The sequence below is a fragment of the Myripristis murdjan genome, chromosome 22 (assembly GCF_902150065.1).
Source record: "Myripristis murdjan chromosome 22, fMyrMur1.1, whole genome shotgun sequence".
Taxonomy (NCBI): domain Eukaryota; kingdom Metazoa; phylum Chordata; class Actinopteri; order Holocentriformes; family Holocentridae; genus Myripristis; species Myripristis murdjan.
This window is the reverse complement of record NC_044001.1, coordinates 6,359,930-6,372,785: the sequence shown is the minus strand read 5'-3', so window position 1 is coordinate 6,372,785 and position 12,856 is coordinate 6,359,930.

Here is a 12,856-nt window from a genome sequence, read left to right as displayed (position 1 = left end):
AAGTGACTAAATTAAACAGAAGTGAGAACATCAGGAAGGATGTGGGAAAAGAGGGAGGGGGAAAGGGATTGCTTTGAAAAGGCGAGGAGACGGTGCAAGGGGAGAGTGAGGTGTGGGACTTCGGTGTCGGCGCGAAGGATGATTTATTCTGGATGAAGACAGAATACGCCCCCCCCCCCCCCCCCCCCCCCCCCCCCCCTCATCCCTCTCCTCCCCCGGCTCCGCCCAGCTTGTCCCGACTGCCGGCTGCTTACTTACCTATGGATGGCTGCCGCTGTTGCTCTCTGGTCGGGGGATAAGTAAACAAGGCTGTTCCTCGCAGATGGGAATGTGTGGAGATGGATGGCCTTGTCTCGGAGACACACACACACACACACACACACCTACACAGACAAAACATAGGAATCCTCAAATGTACACAATGCACCCATGTATACGGCTTTTTCAGACACGAGCAAACTCATCGGGAAATCACTTTAGGCATTTTTTTTTTTCACACTTTGGAAGGTCGTGCAGAGGACAAGACGGCGAACCGTCGCCCTCTCCGTTTGCAGGGTTGACGCCGGGACACGAGCAGACCTCTTCTGCGGCTCACCTGCTGTGATTAATTGATGATTTTCTGTCAGTGTGTGTGAGGGAGGAAAGGAAGCAATTAGACTGTAAACTCCGCGCGGGCGTGCGTGCGGCCCGAGCGGGGAGCGGCGAGCGGCGGGCGTTCGCGGCTTTCTCCCTTTAAAATGCGATCCGTTACCTTCGGGTTTCTTTTTAGCCTGTCTCTCGCTCCCGTGTCACTGCCTCGTTCGCCGTTCGCCTCGGAAAACCTGTAATCTTGCGGGGATATGTGACACGCATAATTATGAGCAGGTGCCGACGAAAAAATGCACCGGTCCCGGATAGACATCTCCAACCTGCGGGAGGAAGCCACGAGGTGGGGGGGGAGGAGACAAACGAAAGAGTAGTCATCAACCTTATATTTTTCATTTGCCAGAGAGGCAGAGGCGTGACAGTGCCTCTCCCCCGCGTGAATATGAAATGTATGAATGCAGGAAACGGCGAGCCCTGTCACTCCGCCGCCTCACATCGGCCGGCCTCGCCGGAAGGGGGAAACGGGAGAGGGGGAATTCATTATCCCTAATGTATTCTAATGCGCCGAAGTGCCACATTTCATTACGGCTGCAGTGCACGCCGCCGCTGTTTTGCGAGCATTAGTACATGTGGAAGTTTCTACACAGTACGCGGAGATCCAGCCGCTGAGGACTTCACTGTCACTGTGCTGAGTGTGGTTTCTCCCTCGCAAAGTGATCTTATATATCACTCTGCTGTCAGCGAAAAAAAGATAAATGGGAGTTGATGGGTATTTTTTTTTTTTTGTCTAGTTTGTTATTCAGGTGTCTCTCTGTGTTACATCACATCGCTGGTGCTGCAGGTCCCAATATGATGAACGCCGCGAAGCAAGGTAGCGCGGAAATTGTCGCGCAACCGACTATTTTCACATTACCCCAAAAGACCGAGAATCACTGAGCCCGATAATGAATTCCAACACAATTTAAGTTTACAGACTGTAAAATAAGCCATGATCGGCGATATATATCTTTATATCTATATAGAAACACTTCTCTCTCCAGCTACGGCTACATCAGAGCGGAGGAACAGAGGACACCTCTGGAGGGAGATGTTAATATATCATGTTTTGCTGATCTCGGCAGATTTTGCCGTCACGGTTGGCGACTTGATCTTCAATTGGTTTCTTATCTCTCGATCTACTTCACTACTTCCCTCTCTATACCGATATGAGACGATAGATGGAGAAAGACAGGCTACATTCACACTGCAGCTGGAAGTGTGTATGTGTGTGTGTGTGTGTGTGTGTGTGTGTTTGTAACATCACGTGACGTCTAAGTTTTCCTAATCAGTGTCAGGGGCAAAAAGGATGCATGCAGTCTCCTCCAATTTAAATCTGAGCCGCATGTGGTGCAAATCTGACGTGAGGCGTGCAGCCCACATGCATCTCTCATCCGGATAATATCCACAATATTTATCCACATTTCATTAACTCGGCCACATCGATGCATCTTCGGTGGACAGATAGCGATCCGCTTGCACTTGAATGCGCGCAATGGAGATGATTGTGCGTGACGGACAGCAGTGCCTGCACGTGTGCTTAGGCGGTGACTCCGGGGGACGCTCTATTTGTATGCCAAGTGCACCTCGGTTATTTAAACACCGAAATCTCCTGAAATCTCACTTACCCTGCTTGGGAAAGAGGACGAGCCCGGCAGGTTTATCACAGAGGGACCGAGCACAAAGCACCAAAGTGAGAGCTGAGAGCGCTCACTCTTCCACGTGAAATGGAGGTTTCTCAGCTGCTGGGTTTCTCCTCTGCCTGTCATGGTGATGCAGGTCGAGACGTAACATCCCAGGTGGAGCGTGATGATGATGATGCATGCATGCGGCTTGTGTAGTCAGATGCACTCACAATTGACCAGACTGTGACAACAAAGGCAAGGCGGTGTGAGAGATCTGACATGATTCAAACCCCGGCGTGTCAAGATGCACAAAGTGGCGAAGGTTTAACCGAACATTTATACTGGAATTTGAGCAGCGATTTAGAATTGAGCGCGCACGTCTGCGGCGCAGGGTGTACCTGCAGAGATCACACTTCTGTCACTCGCCTGAAAACAAAAAGGCAAGACAGACGACTCCCCGTCACAGGAGGGCCTCGCAGCAGTCGATGAGGCTCTTCTGTTGTCGCTTTTTAATTCAAGTGCAAGGTGACACCCGTGGGGTGCCGGAAAAATGGCATCGTGCGAAGTGACAGTACGCTGTGTGACAGAAGGGAGGGAGGGAGGGGCTGCATGGGATTTCAGTGCAGCTGAGGATTTGTGGATGCATTGTGTTACTGGGCTCCATCTTACAAAATTCATTACTAGAGTGAAGTGGCTGAAGGGTGCATGTATAGTTACAGTGCTACATATAATCTGCTGTGTACATTCTGTCTATCACTGATTCTTGGGAATTTGGATAAATCATGTCACACTAAGAAAAATGCTATTTCTGTTGGAAATTTACAACATTTTAATGAATAAAAAGAATCAAGGGCATAATCAGGGGGTCCTTTACACATTTGTAAGGTTCTTTTATAGGTTTATTTTTTAATTTGTATTAATTTAATGATTATATGTTGGCCCATGGCCTACAAAACCAGTTGTCCTCAGATAGGAGATAATCGTTTCAACTTGATTAAAACAACAAAAAGTAATAATTTCACTGAATTATATATTTACCACATGAAAGAGTACATCATAATATGTATTAAAAACTACAAACGATGAGTTTTGAAAAATATTTACTATTTTGTGGTTGCTCAAAATGTGTCCCACATATTCGTCACCACCGTCAGATATTTATTTAAAAAATAATAATAAAAAAACGACAAGGTCAGTTACATTCCTGAGGAGCCCTTTTCAAACCTTCAGCTCTACTGCATGCTTCAAGACCACTCAGGCTCCTGGAAGTTTTCTATTTTCTCTTAAATCTCTTCATATTTTTGGACACTGCTACTGTCACAACCATAACATGTCAACATCATCACTTTTGTATAAAAAATATTAGATTAGATTATGGAATAAATGTATACTTTTTAAGAAGAGGTCTGATGTAGGTAGCAACAGGGTGACAACAAGATGGCTAATGTGAACAACTCATGCTTATCATGTGAAAGAGCAGGTTTTTGTCTCCACCGTCAGACGTCACCACCGTCAGGTTTTCTGTGTGACGGTGATGACTGAAGTCTGAAAAATGCTTATAACAGTGCTCAGGATTCTTATTTTTTGTACCAAATAGTTAAATAAAGTTGTTAAGCAAGAAGCCATTGACTTGAGTGGTATAAATTTTGGAAATGTATGTTTTAATGAGGCGACTGTCACCACCGTCAGATTAGTGTCACCACCGTCAGAGGCAGTTATATTGGTTTTAAATGAATATGCTTACAATATGTTTCTTTGGTGCTGTTGAGTTATTGAAGTAATAGTCTCTTTTAATACAAAAATATGTTTTTCAAATAAAAAAAAACATTACGGTGATGGTGTTGACAAAAACAAAGTAGCCTAATAACTGGAAAAACGCCTGTTTTATGAAAAAAAAAAAAGCAAAATGAGGAGGTTGCACCGGTACATTGCTGAACAGCCAAGACCTATAATGATATACCTTCAGATTTTGTAATTTAACGCACTTTTTTTTTTTTCAAAATTAAAACCTGTTTTATCCAAATTCCCAAGAATCAGTGCTATTGCACCTTTAGTGAGACAAAGTAAGATATATCTTTGTGCATTATTTTATTTTTGGTGAGAAGTTGTCTCTATTGCCACTTCTGCACTGGATTCAAAATTCACCACTCCAGCTTCCAGCACAATAACTACCAGCAAACTCCTCTACATTTACTGTAACGTACTTGATGATTAAAGGGATTTTGACGGAGCCTAGTTCATGAGGAAGAGTTGTCAGCCTGAATAAGAGAGCGGCTGCAAAGACAGGAGCTTCCCATCCCTTAATTGAGATGCTGTAGGTTCACCCTGTTTGCCCAAATGAAATTCTGATGTCAGGTGTAGCTGCTTAAACACCCTCAGGAACTGATGAATCATCCAAACTGTCGACTAACAGCATCAAGCAGGCTCTCCGGAGAAAACTGGAATCACTGACATTAGCTTCAGCTTCCATCGCTGCTAAAACAGGAGCGTGCTTTGTGCAGTTTACTTGACATCACACGACGGGGTTTCCGGCTTTTTCAGTCAGTTTCCTCTCGCTTGTATTTGGGAGCACCGATGTGCAGAGCTGTTGCTGTAACACAACAAAAATTAAATGTTCGCTGTGTGATTTTATGTGACCGGATGACATCAAGAGCAGCAGCAAGAATTTATGTAAAATCTTCATAAAGCCACTCCTCTCTCGCTCCCTCCAAAACTTCCAAAAACACCATGGCACTATGGAGGCCAGCGTAGGACAAACTTCATCAGGCTCTGTACCTGCAGCCTAATCGCTTATTTTAACCATATGTGGCATGGATTGTTGTGTCTTGTCACACCCTCTCAGCTTATCACCTCTTGTCTCAGTTTTTGTTCTCACCTGCTCCATTGATTCCCCATTGTGAATTTTCAGGGATGGGAGGGGAGGTGCTTCTTTCATTCCTGTCATTTTGCATGTTTAGTATCTATACAATATAGGCTGTATACTCAATATGACTGCTTCAAAGGAGGCACTCATATTTCAGAGCTGTGATATCATTTAGTCCTAGCTCTTATCCAGCCGTTGGATTCCATTCATTCACTACGATATGAAAATGAACCTTCAGAGACTTCAAACACCAGCATCTCATCACGGTAATAAAGTCGTCCACATGATTTTCCTAAAAGCAGCAGCACTGTTGTTTTTTCAGGACTAGAAGTTAGGCAAGTGAAGCGCTCCCTCCGCCAGGGAAAATAGTCCCCAGGGTGACATTTTCCTCCCCAAGGTTTATGAACGTTCATTAATAAGGCGACTATTTCAAGGAAAAAAATTGAGGGATTTTGGTTATATGCTTATGGTTTGTTGCGGTATAAAAAGTGGGTAAATTGTAGTAAATGGGTCAAACAGTCAAAATCACTGTAAGTCCTTTAAATAGCTTTAAATAGGTGCTGGAGTCCAGAGTGGAGTTCAACAACAAACTTTGCACAGGCTGAGAAAAAGGGTTGACAGCAGCAACATGGCCGGTCATCAGTAACACTCGGTCTCATAACATCTCCACAAAGCACACATTACTTTTAGCATTCAATAATTTCTGAAACCACACTGGGCGGGTTTAACATCATTAACAGCTCAAAATCTGTGCACGAGGGCCGGTCATCATTTGGTGCCAGTTTTCCATCGCGACACACACTGCAACTTCAAGATCGGGACAGTGAATCCCGCTGGAAGGATGGCGTGCCGTCTGAAAACATGAAACAGGGGCACATTTAGTTGTAGTGTGATGAGGCTTTTGCATCCTGTTAGAGAGGCTCCCCTGCAGCACAGACACTGACTTATTTACTGTACGTCTCCGTGCGTCTCTGGTGTATTCTGCTCTGCCAGTGTGAGTGGAGTCGTGATTGTTCTTTGCTCTCTGTAATGTACCACTTGTGGTATTTCAGCAAAGGAATTTCCCACTGAGAGAACCATAAAGTGCCACTATTATAACTCTTGCTGGCACAGGATATGTTTTTACGTATCTTTCATTTTGCAGAGATTTGACTTGTTTCTTTGCCTCACGATGTTCAGTTTTTATTTTACGTGAGTAATAAGTTGGTGGTTTCAAGTTCAAGATCAGGCTTATTTAAAGCCTAATATCACTATTTACCAATTCATGGCCAGACAGGTGTGCAATAGGTGCCGACCCAGTGAGGAAATTACAAACAATAAAAGTCATGAGGCAAAGGAAAAGACACCGGCAGACGATGTGACAACAGAAGCAGCAGGGGGCCACGGAGCAGCTGCTGCAGCCGGGACGATGGTGACGAGGAGGAAGGCAGGAAGGGATGAAGAGGACGGGGGGGAAGGAGGGGGGGCTGGTGTGGTATACCTGCGAGGAAGACAGGCACACTCACACAAAGCCTTCATACCGGTGCAATGGCAATATAATAATGATATATGCTAAGTAACAGTCGGCAGCGGGTGCTGAGTGGTTGTGAGTGAAAAAAGTAAATGGCTCGTGACAGAGCTGCTGCAGAGATTCCTGCACAGAAAAACACAGGAGCAAGCCAGGCTGTGTGTGTGTGTGTGTTTTTTTTTTTTTTTTTAACTTATCTGGGAAAATATAACTTCACACTTTTTTTTTTTTTTTTTTTTAGCTATCTGGGAGAGTATTTTTCTAAATTGTATGAATGAATGTATGAAATCCACCAAACAGGATGTATTTCTTCAATAAAATCTTTACTTTAACATTCATTTCATGCTCACGGGCATAACAGCATGTTTCGGTGGAGGAACACTGTGGGAATAGCCAAACAAAACAAAACAAAATAAATAAATAAACAAACAGATAAATAATACATGCAGTTTGGTGGGTAGCATCTAAGCCAAATTTTGATTTGCAATTTTTGGAGGCATTTTTTTGGGGGATGTTTATTTTGACAATATATCACCATAAGCTTGAAACTGTTGGATTTTTAAATGAAGCTTGGCATGAGTTTCTCTGAACTCGCCATTTATCTGCATCATTATATGTAGCACTGAGCAGCGGCTGGCTGGCTGGCTCTGGCGTTTGGCGGCCTTTGTCGGTATAGTTGTGAAATTGGCAGGGTTAGATTGCAAATCCCGCCTTTTTGTGGGCCTCAGTCAAAGTGCTCTGTACTGTAACTGCTCCAGTAACATATAACTTATCAAATAGAATCAGATATGCTGGGAAACACCTGGGTATTTTGGAGCAGCTGCAATGATACAACACTCGGGCCATATGATTATAGGACTGCTTTAATCAAGCCTTATTAATCCAGATATTTGGGATTGCCTCCAGATTGCAGCCCTCTTGTAATCACTGACACCTGTCTGCTGGCAAGCCAACAAGTTGGCAACGAGCTCAAATATTACCAGTCTACAATAAAGCTGGAAAATGTGTGAAACCCTTTCAAAGGAATTGTCCTGTCATAGGTTTTACTGATGAAATTGCCTTGTCAAACCCCAGCTGAATTCCCAGCTCTGCAGGAGTCTCTCCGGAGCGAAAGGATTCTTGATAACATGCCACTGGACTCCAATCAAACGATGCCTTTTCAGAACTTATGTTTAGTGGAAGCCTTTATTGCAAGAACCTTATTGCACCAGTAGAGCATCATTTTTTTATTATTATTTTGACAACGTGCTATTGGACTCCAATCAAATAACGACAGCCTGGAGGGTATCATGTGTTTAGTCATGTGTATTTGAGTGTGTGTGTATCTGTCTGCACCTAATCTCACATACTACAGGGTCTATCAGCCTAATATTTGTTGTGCACAATCATGACTGTATGATGATGAAAACCTTTTGGAAATTGGTTTTATAACACAATTGCACAAACTCCTCACTCCTCTAAACCAGCTGGAGGGGGGCGCAAGTGATCAACGGCTGCCTCAGTTTGTTATCTTGGGATCTTTTTTTTTTCCATTTCTTTCCTCAAGGAGCAGCCAATCATGTCGTGTTGCCATAGATTCAAACATGGGCACAGTTGTGTTTTCTCGCCAGGGATTCGAAACTTAACACTGTAAAGCCTGAACCATCAAATAATTGACCGAAAATTCCAATTCTTTGAAACTGCAGCCATTATTGGTCCAACTAAACAGCCAAAAAAAAAAAAAAAAAAAAAAAAAAAATTCAAATATCAATTCCCAACTATGAGTTTGAATTTGTGTCATATTTGGCACATCAGGCAATTGTGCTTGATTTTTTTTTTTTTTAAACAAACAAAAACATCATAAAACACAAAAATTCTTTAACACATTGGTAATTCCAAACATATAAAAGAACACCTTTCCTTCCAAACACAGAAAATAACACTTTTTCCATTATTTAGTATTATCTTTTTATTATTTTGACCAATTTGGTGAAAATGACCTCAATATACCTGCTGTGTTAAATTTAAGACAGCCATTTTCAACACGGTTTTAGAAACAAAAACTTTATGAAATGTTCAGTAATTTCACATTGCATCAACTCAGTAATTTTTCCTATCGATGTTTCAGTAAAAATTTGCTGTACAAATGCTGTACAGTTGATGTACAAGGCAGAAACAATCATGTCTTAAATATGACACGTGCGGCTTTATAGGGTTAACTTATGTGCCATGTTGTTGGAATTTTCACTTTTAAATGGACATTTTACATCGCTGCTAAGACAATGTGGCTTGCATTTCTTCAGTTAAACGTCAACAACATAATGTACTCTGTATATTGTCTTCTCTTCATTGCAGTGTGTGTGTGTGTGTGTGTGTGTGTGCATCTGAATACACACACACACACCGGACACGCAGCCTGGCCTGCAGCTCCTGTTCACCACCCACATGACACACCCGGCCGAGACCTGCGCTCCGCTGAGTGCACTCTTCTGTTCTGGATCTGATGTTCAGTGGATGCTTTTATGGAAAACACCTCAGCATAGCAGGAGAGCATACATTTTACTTTGATAATATGCCATTGGACTCCAACCAAATAATGATTTAGCAAATGTTTAGCAGATGCTTTTACAGAAAGTCCCTAAGTTTTGGTGTGGCTCCATTGGCCTGTTGTCAAATATCATGATATTGGAACTCCAAGATGAATAAAATAAAACTTTATCACTGATAGTGGCATGCCCTTTGCAAAAATTAAGGCTAATTCCAAATTAGTTGACTTTATTGTTACTGTTGAAAAAGAAGGAATACAAAAACCAAAATATTAATATGAAAGTAATCTTCCGCTCTATTTATTTTTCACCATATTCTTTGTTATCATTAGTAATAATATCACTGAGCTACACAGGGAATGGGGCCTCCAACCCTGTTATTGTTAGTATACCATTACTCTTAGTGATTTTTGTGGGCTAAATGCTGAAAGAATGGCAACAACATCAAGAAATAACCTGCTGAAAGTCTCAGCACCGCAGCATTGTTCCTGATAAAGATGCTCCAACAGCGAAATTCAGCAGACGGCGTGCTTTTTTCTTTTTAGTATTTGTTTACCTCTACTCTTTTTCTCCTCCTGGGCACTTCATCAGATGTGCAAAAGCTGGACTGTTTACTGCACCAGATGCCAAAACTGTGACGTGTGACATTCCTCCTGGCCGCTCATGATTCTGTTGACCGTACAGTAAGACATCAGCAAGACGAGTTACGCTTATTTATATAGGCCTTTATCACGGGGTTAAAGGTCACGGCATTGTAAGTCACCGCTCGCTGACAGTGATGTTTACGCATTTGAAAATGTGTCCGCAAAGGATTAACAACCTGCATTAGCCGGCGTGCGCTGTGTTTCGGGCGTTGAAAGATTGAAATACTTATTAGGACTTAAATACAGCTTGGAAATTCATGTTAACACCTCAGCCATTAGCTCCCGGCCTCCTTAATTATACACAGTCGTCATTATTAAAAGATCATTTTAAACATCTCTGTGGCCTCTAATGGACGAGAGTACCCCTAATCCATCTCAACACACCTCTGAAACTGCTGTTAGAATGAGATCTAATTACCTTTTAAACTGGGATGGACCTCAGAGCGCTGGAGCTCAGCCTCAAGCTGGCCCGCTGCTTGAATACATGCAAGTTACATTTCTACACCAACTCCAGCTCCAGCTCCAGCGACTTTGCATGCAACACGGCGCTTTTCCAGCTTTTGTGTGTGTGTGTGTGTGCGTGCATTATGTCTCAGTAATTATATTTAGAAAAAATAACCTGTGAGATTTTAATATATATATATATATATATATATATATATTTTTTTTTTTTTCCCAATTTGTTGTTGTTAATTGATATACTGTAGCACATTAGTGATTCAAACCATCGCTCTCAAGCCAGCCTCGAGCTCTTTCACAATCTTCAAATTCTCCAGCCTGGTAAAATTTGAATACGGGACTTGTGGAAATGACATTTTTGTGTCAAATTGTTTCCCGTCCACATTAGCATTTTCACAGTTTCCACCATAAAACACTGAAAAAGCTTACATTTATTTCATGAGCATGTGCAGAACAACTCTTGTGCTACTTTGCCCACCATATTGTATGTTTTGGTGCCGGCCAGGAGAACAATGACAATCACGCATGTACATCATTCTTCACAAAAGCCCAATTTTTTCCCCGTTTTCTCTGCTACATTACAACATGAAACCAGCTTTCTCAAATACACTAGGGAGTGTTTTCGAAAACCTTCATTTTTTTTGGTGGATGATAATATTTTAATGTGCACAAAATGGCAAATGAAGAAATAAGTAATGAAGATTTCTCTGAATTAGTGCAGACCTGGCTTTATTTATGTGACTACATGGCTGTAGTGTATGTTGGTGAGTGAATATGCATGTGGGGAATGAACCAGATCACCAACTTCACTTCCTGTATGAGCTTCTGCAAAAATACAGACAGGAATTTTGTCATGAGAAAGCTTTTAAATTTTCTGTTTGTTTTTTTTTACTGTCTGCTAAGTCTTTCCTGAATGTGTACACAGGAAGTGTTTTTCTTATGGGGAGCTTCAACAGCATTTTTAATTTTTTTTCCTTTTTTTTTATATATATACCACTAATAAGCAGTTTGCATAAGCGGTGATAGCCACCATGACTGTCAAAAAGAACGCAGAAAATGAGCAGGAAGCAAAACTCTCAGTATCATCCACACTGTTTGATTTACAAATGATCTTTGGGACATGCAGCGTGAAAAACACCACGGCAGTGAGCACGAAGCCACAAGGATGTCAGCCGAATACACAAAACCAACAATCTCATGGACCGCCGCTCTAAAAAGTGCCTAAAAAAACACAGCAAAGTTATGGGTACAGTCTGGCCAAGGCGCTCTTATCTGCAAAAGTTTAAAGGTCTAAATTATTATGACTTCCTTAAACAGCACATTAGGGCTGCAGACAATTTCTTTCATAAATATTATGCAGCAGGCCCAAATTAGACTATTTTCAAAGAAAACTAATGTCTCGCAGCCAGCTAGTTAGCATACCATTCCTCATGACCTCTGACAGCTGAAAATAGCAAAACTGCATTTAAAAAAAAAAAAAAAAGAAAGAACGAAACATTCCTCTTGGGGGGAACTGAGAAAAAGTGCAGCAGCAGTTCAGCGAGCATTCAGCAACAACCGCGGTTTCTGCAGTTAGTAAATGTGTGTGTCTCATCAAAGCCGCGCTCATCAGCAGCACTCACACCGCGCAGACGGATGCTGTGCGGCTTTTCGGTGACTGATCCTTTGCTCTGACCTCCCTGTGGACGAAAAGAGAATTTCCCACCAGGGATTCATAGTAGTAATGTGACTGAAAGGAGCGCGCTTTAAAGTCGACTGTGCGTTTCCCCCCGTATTTGCACATAGTTGCTCAAAGCGGCGTCTTTACCCTCGTCTCTCGCCTGTCTTTCTTCTCTTTGCGCCGTACCGCTGTTGCCTTACCGACAGTTTGTGAGGGATTTTTCACTCTTGATGATTTGAACATGCCCCGAGCAGCACGCTTGGCCTCGGAGGACTAGTTAGCCTTGAATCAAGGGTGGTAAATCACTCTTTTCTCCCGCTGCACCCCTTGTTGTGGTGGTTTTGCGGCTAATGCTTTTATGGGAGGAGGGCAGGATGATGGATAAGATCTATTCCCAGGATCCCCTGGCCTGGGAACGCATCGTCAGGGTGAGACTGTGCTAGCAAGTCAAGGTGATGGGTGTCAAGGGCACGATCGGCGCTGAGGAGGAGGAGGAGGAGGCGATGTCGGGTCGGTAACAGAGTCCTCATCATAATTGAGTCCGCCCGTCAGTCATCTCCCTCGCCTCTCTCTGCGGCCGGTCATCACTTCACTCTGGACTCTGCACACTCTTAAACAGAAGGTGTCACGTTCAACAGTCCAGTGTATCTTTCAATTAAACCATTAAGCTGACATTTTCACCCAGAGTGACTGTCAAGGAGCGAACAGGTGGGGCTTCGGCGTCGCGTTCAAGGACAGTTAGGTCGTGCTCATTCAGCAGGGAAAATCGGACTTGATTCTCCAACCTGATTTTTAAACTCATAATCCAAGCACAGAAGTCTAAAGTGACCACATTTGGTTGGTTTTGTGAAGCTGTATTTGTATTTGCATGCATATTCCTGATATAACAGGCAACTTGTGCACAACAGCTTTTTTGATTACAGCCGGTTGACGGTGGAGTGTGGACACCTGA